The 14,828-nt window shown below is 34.2% G+C and overlaps 1 protein-coding gene across 2 annotated transcripts in view; it reads right to left on the minus strand.

Moving 5' to 3' along the window:
• ELP4 (elongator acetyltransferase complex subunit 4) overlaps positions 1 to 14,828 on the minus strand; it is a 243,747-nt gene that overhangs the window by 156,696 nt on the left and 72,223 nt on the right. The gene's annotated exons all lie outside the window — the stretch shown is intronic.

Genomic DNA, 14,828 nt, shown 5'->3' on the forward strand with positions numbered 1-14,828 from the left:
GCTATGGCTGAACATTAAAAGTCATGATAATGAGGATCTGGAACATAGCTATTTCATAGACATTTCAGTAACTAATGCTGTAAAAGCTGTGGGTGACCTTAAAAATACAAAAGTATTTGCTCTACCATGATCCTAAGTAAAGCAATCACATATGCAGAATAAATGACCTAAAGAAAAAATGAAATATAATTTGAAGCACACATGCAACAATAAAGAACATAAGAAGTTAGGAAAAGTAGCAGATTACTTAGTGTGCAAAATCAATGGTAGGTTGTTCAATAAAAATATATGCACATCTCTGCAAATATTTTATTGAACAGCAACATCTAGCCCCAAAGCAACTAACAAAAGAGAAAGAAAGAAAGAAAGAAAGAAAGAAAGAAAGAAAGAACAGAAAGAAAGAAAACCAAGAGAAAAGAATGCTGTTATATGCAGGTCGCCTGGGTGGCTCAGTTGGTTAAGTGTCTGACTTTGGCTCAGGTCATGATCTTGCAGTTCATGAGTGTGAGCCACATCGGTCTCTGCGCTGACGGCTCAGAGGCTGGAGCTTGTTTCAGATTCTGTTTCCCTCTTTCTCTGCCCTCCCCCCTTCACACTGTCTCTATCTCTCAAATATAAATAAACATTAAAAAAGATTATTAAAAAAAAGAATGCTGTTATATACAAAACAAATATGGCTCCAGTTGAAGGCTTTGGCAGTATGGTTATTTCTCATATATCTCCATTTTGAATGAAGATACATTGGATCACATGGTCACATTTTTCCAGTTTCATGAGTCTATAAATGTGTCTATGAAAAATGAAATTCCGTAAAGACAGTGATGCGGCTATTTCATAAATATATGGATGTTTATATATATATAAATACATAAATATATATGAATAAATAAGTAACATATTTGTCCTGGGTAGCTCAACTTTCAGAATACAGTGCTGCTGTTTGAATTCCTGCATATTCAATTCCTATCTGGGTCAATTAGATTTGCACAAGGGGTAAACTCTGTTCCAAGGTCCCAGATTATGAAATGAATTTCAGCCAACCATTTGATGAATGTCAATATGGGTTAAAGGAGGGTGGATCAAGAATATAGCCAGTTCATTCTAATCCACCAATAATGAATCTACCCAAGACCATTATTATTTCATATATTACAAAAAGTTTCTTAAACATTTTTCCTTCTACCCCAAATTGTTCAATAAGAAAATTTGTCTTAAGCGCATGGTAGTAAATTTACTATGTGAGGTACTTTAGAAAACACCACATACATAAATTACTTCTTAGTTTTTTGTTGCCACTATTCAACCAATACAATCAATTATTTATTTCTTTTTCTCCCATTCTGATAGCAACCATAGTAAAGCTAAGATTCTCTTCAAAAGTGGTGTAGAGATTTGATATCAGAACAAAAACAAAGACATACAGCCAATATATCTTAAGCTCTTTCCTTATTTATCACTAACATAAAACAATCCAATCATCAACAATGCTCAGAACTTTACAAGCAATAAATTTCCCCAAACTAATTAGATTTCTAGGACAATAAATGCTCTGATAACAAAATTAAATGGGAAAAAGACAATACATTTAGGTATATAAATTGGTAATATTCATTTATGATGCATGGGTTATAGCATTTAAAATTGAACTAGTTTATATGGTATTGATATTAAAATATTACTAAGTATTATTAATCTCCATGAGATACATTTCCTTGTCAGCAATACTTATAATAATCTTTTTTACTGATAAAAATATCTTCTATTGTCATCTAAAATTTTTTTTAAGTTAAACCCCTTTAATTTTGAGGCTATTGTCTTTTTTTATTGCTTTTTAGCAGTAGAGTAACTTATAAACCAAGAGTTGGCAGAAGGAAATCTAGTTACAAATATATCCCTGTCCTCCTTATTAATGTTTCCAGGCATTTAACAAAGGTTAGCTTATCAAAGTATTTAAAACATGTCCCAAAGACAGCACATTTCAAATCATGTGTATTATTTTAGCTAATTTTCTTAATTTTCAACAACTTTTATGGTAAAATGATCTAACTTGATACCACAATTTCTCTTTAAAACTATAACATATAAAGAATATAAAAACAATTATTAGAACTTTAATTTTTATCTTTAAAATACCAAGCATTTACAATTTTTTTCAGTTAAAAAAATAAAATTGTTCCATATACGTGCTTTAATTACCATGTTTTTTATAGTTTGTTTCTTATATTAATATTAAACATGTATAAAAAGGGTCCAATGACACAAAATGTAAATCTATATTTTGATGACCAAGTTCTACATCTTTTTTAAATTGATAGGAAAAAATGAGGCTTTTGTACCTATCACTTCTTCCCCTGCCCCAATTTTCAGCAAGAGGTCTGATAGACATTTGTACCAGAGAACTTCAATTTCTATCAACAAATGGTAATGGTTTTTCCATGAAAAGTAATTTTGTCAATCTCATTAAGAAAGATAAAAACAATCTGCTGTAATATAGCTAGGTGTAGGTATAGATGTAGTATATCTAGAAAAGAAATCAAGCAGATAATAAAGAGCAGTTAAGTACCTTATAGTTTCTCAAACAATGAACAAAGCAATACTTACAAAAGTCTCAATGTAATCAAAGAATAAATGTAACAACAACAAAAAAGCTTGGATAACAAAAGACAAGATTTTATTTGTGAAAAGATAGATTATAACAATAAAATTATGTATATATGGAATACATATCAAGATCTGAGTTCTAGGTCTATATCAGCAATTATAGCTAAATGGGTGATAATGAGGCAAAGTATTTAATTTTTCTGTTCTGGGCCTCAAAATTTTCTCATATGACAGAGTTGCACTAGATAATTTCTCTTGTCCTTCCTAATTTAAAATTAATGGCTCAAGAATGATTTTTCTTTTTCTTAAGACTGATTTTTCTCATTAAAATGCTTAATTGCTGGATTTTAAAAAATAACTTCTGGTGCATTTAAATATTGATTTAGCCACTTGAAAGAAACATTTAGGAAGAAAAACTGTTATCACTCCCAATTAGGATTAATTTAAAGTGAAGATTTTTGATATTATTATGCAAATCATTCAGAAAATATGACTTGTATTACCAAAATTCTATTTATACATATATTTCAAATATTAATTTATGACAAACAGTAAGATATACTCACAGGGCAGTAGGTGCAATATCAAATGTCTCAACTAATTGTGTAAAATGGTTTGCTGAGCTAAAGTTATATTAGCATATAATTTGCATGTGACTATCTAGACTGTGAAGTCTATTCACAACTAATTTTCAAGTTAAAAATTCCATTACTACTACCCTGAAGACTGTCACTGATTTTCCTTTTCTGATGCTTTTCAACCTAACAACACTGAGTTTGATTCTCTTCACCATGAATACTTAACTAAGAGTAGAACATATACAGGCTAGAAATGCAAGGAGAGAAATGACTAGCACAGACCTCTGAGTCATAGCTGGGAAAATACTAAGAACATGAGGATGCAAGAATTGCATGCACAGGCCAAATAATCCACTGTCAGATAGAGATACTATCTCTAGTTGAGAGAGGTTATGGTGTTTCATGAAAAATAATTCAGTTCAACATTACTCTGATTTCCTTTACTTACTAATGTAAATAAGTCATTAGATTATGTCTCCTACTACCCATCATTGTTTCTGTCATCTCTCCAACTCTGGGTCATTAATTATCTTTCGAACATGCTGGCCTTTCAGTTTCTTGATCACTTCTCTCCCAATTATCTTATCTCCATCCTACCTATGGTGCTCACTCTTTTTTTTGTTTGTTTGTTTTTAAGTAGGCTTCATGCCTAGAGCAGAGTCCAACACAGGGCTTGAACTGTTATAACAGCTTTACTGGAATGATGTTGGTGTAAGCCTAATTGGAGTGGTTTTAAGTGAAAATGTAAGGGAAGGAATTGGAGATACCAAATATTAGAAAACTCAAGGAGTTCTGGTGCAGAAAAATAGAATAGTAGCTGGCAGAGGAAGTGGGATGGGAGATGTTTTTATTTTCTTAAAAGGAAGAGGTAAGAGTATGTTTATATATTATAGAATGCATCCAGTAGAAAGGAAAAGTTAATGGTACAGGAGAGAGATGGAAGAATTGCTAGAGTGACATCCTAGGGGATGAGGTCTGTGAGCAAGCAGGGGTTCTGTTTGAACTCATGACCCTGAAATCAACACTTGAGCTGAGATCAAGAGTCAGACACTCAAACGACTGAGCCACACAGGTGCCCCGATGGTGCTCACTCTTATGATCATACCTTAGACCTTGCCATTATCAATAACTGCTATACCTATTTAATCTCAGTTCGTGCTCTCTCCTCTCCACAACCACCACTTCCTATCTTCCCTAGAGTCCATATGTAATCTTTTGACCACACTGAAACCTCCATACCATTGCCTACCACCTCATCACTCACTCCCGTTGATACACTCTTTCAACTATTTAACCATCTTGATCCATGATCAATCCTTGTCCCCACTTCCTTGTTCTTTTCTTGCTTTGTCTCACTTGCTCAGCAAAACTATTAGGCTAAATTTAACTCTCTGCCCACTCCACATTTGCCTCATTACAGCTAAAAGTGGTGGGAGAAATGGCCCCATCTAAGTGGATTGGTCTCACTGTAAATTCATGACCTCAAACTTCAATAGGCCTTTAGTATAGGTGTTAAATAGTTCACTTATTGGGGTGCCTGGCTGGCTCAGTCGGTACTGTATCTCTTAATCTCAGGGTTGTGAGTTTAAGCTCCACATTGGGTATAGAGTTTGCTTAAAAAAAAAAAAGTTTAATGAGTAGTTCACCTATGGTAACGTGGGGAAAGAGAGTATTCTGTTGGTACAGATGCTGATGGGTGGCAAATGTAGTAATAGATGTCTCTGCTGGTTGTATCTGTTTTCTCAGTGATAGGTCATAAGCTAAGAATAAAGACTGGTAAGCATATTACAGGTTTGTATAAAAAAAGAGAAAGTATAAAAAAGTCATTGTGGAGGGTGAGACTGTGTTAGCCATTTGTATTTATCTTTGGAGAAATGTCTGTTCAAGTCCTTTGCCCAGATTCTAATCAGGCGATTTGTTGTTGAGTTGTAGTTCTTTATATATTCTGCATATTAATTCCTTATCAGATAAAAGATTTTCTCCCATTACTTAGGCTGCCCTTTTGCTGAGGTGATTGTGTCTTTGGATGCACAGAAGTGTTTAAGTTTGAAGTAGTCCCATTTGTCTATTTTTTTTTTTTTTTTTTTTGCCTGTGCTTTTGGTGTTACATCCAAGAAATAACTGTCAAATACAATGTCATGAAGATTTCCGCCTTTGTTTTCTTTTAAAACGTGTATAGTGTGTGGTCTTATGGATAGGACTTTAATCCATTTTGAGTTAATTTTTATATAGAGTATAAGATAAGGGTTCATCTTCATTCTTTTGCATGTGGATATCCAGTTTTCCCAATACCATTTCTTGAAGACTGCTCTTTCCCCTTAAATGGTCTTAGCACTCTGGTTGATGATTGTTTGACGATGTATGCCAGGGTTTACTTTTGGGTCCTTTATTATATTCTATTGGCCTAAATATCTGCCTTTATGGCAGTACCAAACCACACTGCTTTGATTACTGTAGCTTTGTAAAACTTTTTGAAGTCAGGAAGTATAAGACCTCCAACCTTGTTCTTTTGCAAGATTGCTTTAGCTATTTGGAGTCCCTTGAGATTGAGTCCCTGTATGACTTGAAATAAACTAATTAAGCCTGATGTGTCTATTTCCTCATATTCAAAATGGTGATATTATAAACTTCATGACATTTTGTAAGGATTAAATGAAATAACAAAAGTAATATGTTAATACCCGAGAGAAAATCAGTTCTCAGTAATTGTTAGCTATTATCAATCCCCATGTTGTCAATATACCATAGTAATGCTCCACTTACAGGATGGATGAAAGTCAGGTGGGATGGTGAGATGGAACAAGGCATGCACTTAAGGAAGTAAGAAGGAATGGGTCCACTACAACAGTACCACCTACAACTGCCAAGTGAGTAGCAAGAAGCATTCTGTTGTCAAGTCTTTTAATAAACTTTCAGGAGTGAGCTAAGTAGTGTAGGAGGCACAAGAAATATGGCTACTATCCATTCACAGACTTTTTCCCAAGGAGGAATTGATTTTCAAATGTGGTTTTCTCAAAAGAAAGAATATGATAGGGAAAAGAAAGCTGACTGTCCAGATTAAAAATATTTGCTTAAGTAGTTACATTACCAAAGGAGAAATAGCTTTATTGATTGGCCTATTAATAAAAATGTTGATTAGAATAAATTTCAAACATAAAAGCAGAAATAATAACAAGGATGGAAGCCAAGATTCATTAAGTCCTTACTATGCTAGCCAGTGTTTGCTAAGTGGTAAATTTTTGTTATCTCATTTAACAATCCTAAGAAGTAGTTTCTATTATTATTATTCTGATTGAAGCCTAAGAAATGTGAGCCCAGAGAAGTAAAGTAACTGGTACAATGTCATACAGCTAGTAAGTGGATGACTCAGGATTCAAATCCAGATTGTCTAACCAAAGGGCCCCTATCTAAACTATGCTGTCTCACAAAGTTTATAAAAAGAAAAAGAAAAAGAAAAAAAAAAAAAGGCAAAATCACCCATAATTTAAACACTCAGAGATCATGACTGTTAGGCTGTTGATGCAAATCTTTACAGAATACTTTCTACATACATATATCATATATTACATATATTATATTTTTTCTAACCCACTTTGTTTTTATTCTCACTTTGCATGCAAGGTACTTCATTAGGTGGATATAACATAGTTTATTCAACCCATCTATACTGACAATTCTTAGGTTATCTCCAGATTTTCAGTATTACACACAGATTATGGTAAGAATTCTTGTACACACATCTTTGTTAACTTGTATCATTATTTCTTTAAGAATGGGAAATGGGATGATGGCAACAATGATAATGTACACTCCAACTTTTGACATCCTTTCTTAGGATTGTTTTAACAATGTACACTCCTATAGTTAACATGAGTGATAACCACATCATCTTTTTTTTTTTTTTTTTAATTTTTTTTTAATTTTTTATTTTTTTATTTTTTTAACATTTTTTATTTATTTTTGGGACAGAGAGGGACAGAGCATGAACGGGGGAGGGGCAGAGAGAGAGGGAGACACAGAATCGGAAACAGGCTCCAGGCTCCGAGCCATCAGCCCAGAGCCTGACGCGGGGCTCGAACTCACGGACCGCGAGATCGTGACCTGGCTGAAGTCGGACGCTTAACCGACTGCGCCACCCAGGCGCCCCAACCACATCATCTTTAACACAGGGTATTATCATTTTAAATATCTGATAGCTGAAAAATGGTTTTTGTTTACATTTCTTTGATCACTAGTAAGGCTTATTAGCTATTTTTGTTTCTTCTTTCAAGAACATCCCATTGTTATCTTTTCCCCATTTTGTATTAGGATATTCAACTTGTTAGCAGTTTAAAAATTCTCTAAATTTGCTAAAAATATTAACATATATGTACATATATGCATTTGTTTTTTAAATTTTGAAACAATCTTAAACTTATAGAAAAATTGCAAACATAGAAAAAAAAATTTTCCTGCTCCACTAGAGGATAAGTTGCTGACATTGATGACCCGTCACTTCCTAATTATTTAGGTTATGATTCCTACAAACATTCTTCTACATAACAATAATATAACCACCTGACTTAAGATATTGGTATAATTTGGAAATTGTTACTACCATCTGACACTCAGAGCCCATTCAAGTTTTGCCACTTGTCCCAATATAATCCTTTATAGCAAAGGACTCAGTTGAAATTCACATGTTGCATTCACTTATCATGTCTCTTTTCAGTCTTCTTCAATCTGTAAGTGCCTTAGACTTTCTTGACTCTTACGGTCTTGACAGCTTTGAGGATTACAGGCCAGGTATCTGGTAGAATGCTCCCACTTTGGGTTTGTTTGTTATTTCCTTATGATTATTAGATTTAAATTATGTATGTTTGGTAGAAATACCACAGGAGCATTCCTGAATTCTCAACGCATATTATCAGATGATACACGATTTCAATTTGCCCCATAACTGCTGACATTAACTTGATTAAAGTTATGTCTGCCAGGCTTCTGTACCATATAATTATTCTTTCCCTTCTGTAGTCAATAAATATTTTGTGAGAAGGTAATCTGTGGTTATGTAGATGTCTTTTTCCTCAATAACTTATTTATTCATTCATTTATTTGCATCAATATGTACTCATGGCTTCCTGCTTCATTAAATGGGTTATAATCCATTTACTATCGTTATTTATTCTGATGCTCAAAATTTTACCTATTTGTCCAGTGGGAACTCCTTTGAGCTGGCTTCTGTATCCTTTCGACATGCCCTGCCCTGCCCTCATAATTCTTTAAGCACTTCTAAACATAAAAAAGAATTACAGGTGTCTCCTTATCTTTCCTTTGAATTGAAAACATTTTTTTCTTTTTTTAAAGTAGGCTCCACACCCAATGTGGGGCTTGAACTCATGACCATGAGATCAAGAGTCAGATGCTCTACTGACACAGGCACCCCTCTTTGTCTTTCCTGTGAATCAAACATTTCTCCAAACAGTCTTGAGTCCTTCATATGGAGAATAGTACTTCGATCTGATTACTAGATATAGTTTTTGCCATTTTCCCACTCCAAGAATTTAAGCCATTCTATTTTTTTCCTATACTTCTATAATTTCAATTACTATATTTAAATCTTTAATCTTTGGAAATATAGTTTGGTGTGAAATATGAAAAATGGATTTCACTATATTATTCCCAAGTGATTAGGCTTTCCCCACTTATTTGAAATACCTCCCCATTACAAAAATGATGTTTGTTCATCATAAATTCAAAGACATAAAACATACAAAGAATAGGAAAAATACCAAAATCCACTACCCAGAAGTGAACACTGTTAACATTATGATGAATATCCTCTCTGACATCTCTCTGTACCAGCCCTTCCTTCTCTTACTGAGAGAAACTAATGTGGGATATTGAGAAGTATGCTGATAAAAATGTTTTTCATTGTGAAGAATATTTTACCGATACACAAATATAAGCAGGGTTATAAGAACTATGTACATATTTGTTTAATTTTGACATTTCTCTCACAGCCTTTCACATACTACATATATTATGAGTTTCTAAAATGGTCTTAGAAGGAAATTTACTTTGAGCCTTTCGTGAGCTTCTCTGACCACATATCATTAAAATTTTGGAACCTAAATTGACATCTCCTGAATTAGTATTAGAAAAGAATTTGGGATTGTCTATATAAAATTTTATATACCGTATATCCCATTACTAAAATCTGCTTTTTCACTTTATTATATCTTGGATGCTAAGCCCATCTCAACTCTCTTATGCAGAAAACACTGCTGCAGAAATCACCTGCTAGAACCAATACTACAGTCTTTGCAACTAGCATCAGCTGTAGACCTTACTAAAAGCCACGGCCCCACCACCCTCCGAAGAGTATTTCTCTTGAAAGGCAACAGGCACTTGAGCCCAAATAAATAAAGCTGTAGTTTATATACCTTTCCTCAACATTTGAAAGATTTGATTGGTATTCTCTTTGTTCTCCAGTGTTACTTTCAAACCACTCCTCCTCCTTCACTTTCTGGTAAAACAAAACAAACAAATATCCATGCTTTTTTACATCTAACCAATTCCAACCATTCCCCTTTTTAAGCTGCTGTCTTTATCAAGCTCCTGGACATTTTCCTCTATCAATTGAAGATACTACATGGTTTACAGTTCTAATTCAAACATCTTATTCTCAATCAACACTTCTGATCTTAGTAACTTGCTTTGTCCATTTACCCCCACTATTAAGATTAGTAAGTCCACTACCAGTCCACTGTCCCTTTTCTCCTCATGTATCAACATCAGTTGTCTTCAATTCATTTTCTTAGCCATAGAGTTTGTGATCGATCACATGTTTACTTTTTAATAAACTCCTTTGTTGCCTGCACCTGGCAAAACTTCAATCCTGCCTGCACCAGGAATCTTATCACAGTGCAAGAAAGTCACACAACCTGACCTATAAATATTTGATACTTCTCTAGTTGGTGTATTCTTCTAGTCCATGAAACAACCATTTCAAACCTTCCCCATTTAACCCAAATTCCTAACAGGTAACTAACTGTTCCTCAGTGGATGACCTGGCCTATTATTCACTGAGTAAAGAGAAGACCTCAGTCCATACCTTCAACACTACTCAAGATCCTGACTCCAACCCTACAAACCTATTTGTTTGTATCTACACTGTTCTCTTCTTATTCCTTTCCCTCCTTCCCTCCAGTGGAGGAAATGTTACTACATCTTAATGGCCCATCCCTGGCCTTGAGTGGCTTGGGAATTCTGCCAAATTGTTTAGTAATTTGCCTAATGTCATACAAATAGAAACCATTACTTCCTTTTCTAATCTCCATCGATTCTGTCTATTCAATTTTTCTCATTTACATTAAAATAGAACAAAACAACAAAAACTTGTTGCTTCCTAAATCTCCTCCAATTATTGCTTTTTCTCTGTCCCCCATGAACAAATTTCTTATGAGAATATGACCTCGCCTATCTCACAGAACACATCTTCCTTATAGCTCTATTACTCTATTTCACAACATGATCTTTCAATTCCTTTGGACACACTAAGTCTTTCCTTTCTTTTTTTTTTTTTTTTTTTTTTCAACGTTTTTTTTTTATTTTTGGGACAGAGAGAGACAGAGCATGAACGGACGAGGGGCAGAGAGAAAGGGAGACACAGAATCGGAAACAGGCTCCAGGCTCCGAGCCATCAGCCCAGAGCCTGATGCGGGGCTCGAACTCACGGACCGCGAGATCGTCACCTGGCTGAAGTCGGACGCTTAACCGACTGCGCCATCCAGGCTCCCCGAGTCTTTCCTTTCTTAACGCACTGGATATTCCTCCAGAATATTTCTTGACCTTTGTAGGATGGCCTTCTTATCTTCAGGTCTCAGCTCAAAAGCTTCCTTTTCAGAGACCATACCTGAACACAACTCAAAGCATATCCCTCTACCCCCTCATATAACTTGTGGAAAATGTTCTTTTTCCTTATATTACTTATCACAACTCCTAATGACATATACATTTATTTACTCGGCTTTAAAAAATTTTTTTGTGTGCTTTCTCACTAAACACTACACATGGTCAAGAATAACAGCTGCTTTGTTTACTGCAATAAACCTGGAGTTTAGCATTATGTTAGGCTCATAAAAGGTGCTCAGGTTCATAGAAGGTGTTCATGTCAGAGAATGTTCCAAAGAATATTGCTGGACATATGTTTTTTTAACATCAGTAAATGACACCATCCTAGTTCTATTGTCTGAAACCTGGAAAGCATTCTTGATATTCCCTTTACTCTTTCCCCAACCTCAATGAGATCAAAGAGATTAGAGCAGTAGCTAGCAATCATATTACATAAGTACATGTAGGGCCCCGGGGCCTTATAATATCTCTGTTAGAATGTGGGTTTATTATTCTGAGTGAGATTGTAAGTCATTGGAAGGTTTGAGCCAGAGTAGTGATAAGAACTGACTTATGTTGTAAAACGGTGCTGTTTAACAAGATCAGCCACTAATCATATATAGCTACTTGCATTTAAGTTAATTAAATTAAAATAAAATAACTCTTCTTTAAATATTTGGTAGAATTTGCCTGTGAAGCCACCTGGCCCTGGACTATTGTTTGTTAGGAATTTTTTTCTTGATTGCTGATTCAATTTCTTTGTTACATATTGATCTTGCTCATCTTTTCAATTTCTTCCCGTTTTACTTTTGGTAGTTTATATGCTTCTAGGAATTTATCCATTTGTTCCAAGTTGTTCAATTTGTTGGCATACAGTTGTTCACAATATTATCTTATAATTGTTTGTATTTCTGTGGTGTTGGTTGTTATTTCTCCTATCTCATTTGTGACTTTATTTATTTGGGTCCTTTCTCTTTTCTTTTTGATAAGTCTGGCTAGAGGTTTATCACTTTTATTAATTTTTTCAAATAACAGGTGCCTGGTTTCATTGATCTGTTTTATTTAAAATTTTTTTTTTTAGTTTCTATCATTTATGTCTGCTCTGATCTTTATTATTACCTTCCTTCTGCTGGCTTTAGGCTTCATTTGTTGTTTGTTTTCTAGCTCATTTAGGTGTAAGGTTAGATTATTTATCTGAGATTTTTCTTGCTTCTTGAGGTAGGTCTATATTGCTGCATACATCACTCTTAGGACCGCTTTTGCTGCATTCCAAAGGTTTTGGACCATTGTGTATTTTCATTTTCTTTTGTTTCCATGTATTTTTTAATTTCTATTTTGATATTCTGGTTGACCCATTTATTGTTTAGTAGCATGTTGTTTAACCTCCAAATATTTGTGGTCTTTCCAAATTTTTTCTTGTGGTTGACTTCTAGTTTCACAAAGTTGTGATCACAAAAAGTGCATGGTATGATTTGTATCTTTTTATGCTTGCTGAGGTCTGATTTCTGACTTAACATGTGATCTATTCAGGGGAATGTCTCCCATGTGCAGTTGAAAAGAACGTGTATTCTGCTGTATTAGGATGGAATGTTCTGAATATATCTGGTAAGTCCATCTGGTTCAGTGTGTCATTCAAAGCCATTGTTTTCTTGTTTCTTTTCTGCTTAGATGATCTGTCCATTGATGTCAGTGGGGTGTTAAAGTCCCCTATTAGTATTGTGTTATTATCAATCAGTTCCTTTATGTTTGTTATTAATTGTTTCATATATTTGGGTCCTCCCATGTTGGGTACACAAGTATTTATGATTGTTATGTCTTCTTGTTGGATTGCCCCTTTATGATTATATAATACTCTTCTTTGTCTCTTTTTACAGTCTTTGCTTTAAAGTCTAGTTTATCTGATACAAATATTGTTACTACAGGTTTCTTTAGACACATTTGCATTATAAATGATTCTTCACACCCTCACTTTCAATCTGCAGGTGTTTTTAGGTCTAAAATGAGTGTCTTGTAGGCAACATATAGATCAATCTTGTTTTTTGTTTTTGTTTTTGTTTTATCCATTATTACATTCTATGTTGTATGATTGGAGTGAGTAGTGGTCCAGTAACATTCAAAGTAGTTATTGATAGATATATATTTATTACCATTTTATTACTTGTATTGTCATTATTTCTGAAGATTTTCTCTGATATGTATTCTGCTCAAACTATTCCAAAGATGCAAAAAATGGAAGAAAACTTAAAAATGTATTCTATGAGGCCAGATAACCCTAATACCAAAACCAGATAAAGACTCCACCAGAAAAGAGAAAACAGGCCAATATACATGATAAACATGGATGCAAAAATTCTCAATAAATCACTAGCAAACTGAATCCAACAATACATTTAAAAAATCATGCACCAAAATCATGTGGTATTTATTCCTGGATTGCAAGGGTGTTCAATATTTGCAAATAATCAACATGATACATCATGTTAATACAAGAAAGGGTAAGGATTATATGATCATTTAAATGGATGCAGAAAAAGCATTTGAAAAAGTACAACATCTATTCATGATAAAAATTCTCAGCAGGGGCACCTGGGTGGCTCAGTTGGTTGAGCGTCTGACTTTGGCTCAGGTCACGATCTTGCAGCTTGTGAGTTCAAGCTCCACATTGGGCTCACTGCTATTAGCGCAGAACCACTTTGGATCCTCTGTACCCCTCTCTCTGACCTTCCCCCACTTGCATTCTCTCAAAAATAAATAAAACATTTAAAAAAAGCCTCTCAGCAAAGTAGGTTTAGAGAGAACATACTTCAACATAATAAAGACCATGTATGAAAAACTCACAGTGAACATCATACCCAGTGGTAAATAACTGAGAGCTTTTCCCCTAAGGTAAGACAAAGATGTCCATTCTCATCACTTTTCTTCAACATAGTACTGGAAGTCCTAGCCATAGCAATAAGACAACAAAAAGAAATAAAAGGCATCCAAATCAATAAGGAAGAAGTAAAACTTTCCCTATTTGCAGATGATATGATACTATATAGAGAAAACCCTAAAGTCTCTATCAAAAACTACTAGAATTGATAATTGAATTCAGTAAAATCATAGGATACAAAATCAATATATAGAAATCTGTTGTATTTCTATACACTAATAACGAAGCAACAGAAAGATAAATTAAGAATACAATCCCATTTACAATTGCACCAGGAAGAATAAAATATCTAGGCATAAAACTAACCAACAGGTGAAAGACTGGTATTCTGAAAGAATATTCTAAAAGAAACTGAAGGTGACACAAACAAAGAAAAAGATATTCCAGTGTCATAGGTTGGGAGAACAGATATTGTTATAATGTCATCCTTCATGGGGAAAAACTGTACTGTTAGGAACAAGACAGGGACACCCATTATCATCCACTGTTATTTAACATAGTACTGGAAGTCCTAGCCACAGAAATCAGAGAACAAAAAGAAATAAAAGGCATCTAAACTGGCATGGAAGAAGTCAAACTGTCACTATTTGCAGATGACATGATATTCTATACAGAAAACCCAAAAGACTCTGCCAAAAAACTGCTAGAACTGATGCATGAATTCAGTACAATACCAAATCAACATACAGAAATCTCTTGCATTTTGATACACCAATAATGAAGCAGCAGAAAGAGAAATTAAGGAATCAATGCCATTTACACTTGCATCAAAACCAATAAGATACCTACGAATAAATTTAACCAAAGAGGTGAAAGACCTGTTATCTGAAAACTATAAAACA

Source organism: Panthera uncia, chromosome D1, assembly GCF_023721935.1.
Source record: "Panthera uncia isolate 11264 chromosome D1, Puncia_PCG_1.0, whole genome shotgun sequence".
Taxonomy (NCBI): domain Eukaryota; kingdom Metazoa; phylum Chordata; class Mammalia; order Carnivora; family Felidae; genus Panthera; species Panthera uncia.